This window comes from Mustela putorius, unplaced genomic scaffold (genome assembly GCF_011764305.1).
Source record: "Mustela putorius furo isolate JIRA1106 unplaced genomic scaffold, ASM1176430v1.1 tig00000145_pilon_pilon_pilon, whole genome shotgun sequence".
Classification (NCBI taxonomy): domain Eukaryota; kingdom Metazoa; phylum Chordata; class Mammalia; order Carnivora; family Mustelidae; genus Mustela; species Mustela putorius.
The window spans coordinates 42,279,298-42,280,625 of NW_025421294.1; the positions used below are offsets into that span (position 1 = coordinate 42,279,298).

General features: G+C 36.7%; 1 pseudogene; it reads right to left on the reverse strand.

Moving 5' to 3' along the window:
• Positions 1-492: 492 nt before the first annotated feature.
• LOC106007282 lies at positions 493-866 on the reverse strand (annotated as a pseudogene).
• Between the last annotated feature and the right edge of the window lie 462 nt (positions 867-1,328).

Consider the following 1,328-nt stretch of genomic DNA (forward strand, 5'->3'; position numbering starts at 1 on the left):
AAGTTACATACTCTTTTATAATTCTTTTACTGGTAGGTCGTGATCCCAGGGTCCTGGGATTGAGCCCTGCACCAGGCTCTCTGCTCAGCGGAGAGTCCGCCTCCTCCACTCACTGCCTGCTTCTCTGCCTACTTGTGATCTCTGTCTGTCAAATAAATAAAATATTTTTTAAAATAATAATAATTCTTTTACTAGTAACCCTAGAAACTTAACTTTCTTGGTTTATCAAAGCTTAAAATTAATTTCTTGTTGCCATACTCTTTAACTCCACTTCCTGTTTAACACCACTTAATTTTGTGTGTGCATGTATTTAAACTCAATGAGACATGACATATTATTATTGCTTTATTATTTTTAGCATATAGTTTTTTAAGTAGTATTAGAATTATTATTATATAGATACTATGCATTTGCATTATCCTCATATTTATTATTCTACTACTCTTATTCTTTCCTACACCTCTGATCATCTTTTTTTTTTTTTTTTTTTTAACAGCTCAAAGGCCTCACGTTTATTACCAAACCAACCCACTGGTGCAGAGCTATAATAACAGAAAAATCTTTCGCTGATAAATGGTATCTATTGGCCAGGCAGAAAGGTGTTTACAGGGTGATGGAATAGAACACATGATCCTCAAGTAGCTTAATTAAATACGTGGTGCCAATTAGGTGTGTCATCGCGTGATGTGGGACGCCTTAGAGACCCAGCTTGGTTCTCCTCCAGTGCCTCCTCTTGGAGTTGTACCTGATTTTATTACCAGTTTTCATCCGAATCCACTAGGGAACTGGACGATTCTGCTTTTGTTTCTTGGCCAGGAATCGCTTGATCCTGAAAGTCTTGTGAGAAGACATGGTCAATTAACAGCGCCCAGCGAGCAGCACACAGCAGGATGGGGGCGAAAAAGAGAAAGCCACCTCTGATCTTCTATTCAGGATAATTTTACTTGGCCTAAAGAATACCCTTTAAGATTTCCTTTCACATGGAAACGTTGGTGACAAATTCCCTCAATTTTCATTTGTCTGGAAATGTCTATTTCTGTTCTACAATCTTGAGAGATATTTTTTTCTTTCTATAGAACTCTCATTTGATAATTATTTTCTCTTGACACTTTGGAGTTTACCTTCTAGCCATGTCATAATGTTGAGACGTCAGCTGTGAGTCTTTCATTTGCTTCTTTGAAGGGAATCTGTCCTTTTTATGTGGGTGCTTAATTTTTTTTTTTGTCTTTAGATTGAAACAGTTTTATATTATGTGCCTAAACCCGGATTACTTTTTATATATTTTGCTCAAAATTCATAGGAGTTTCTGAACCTGAGGCTTGATGTCT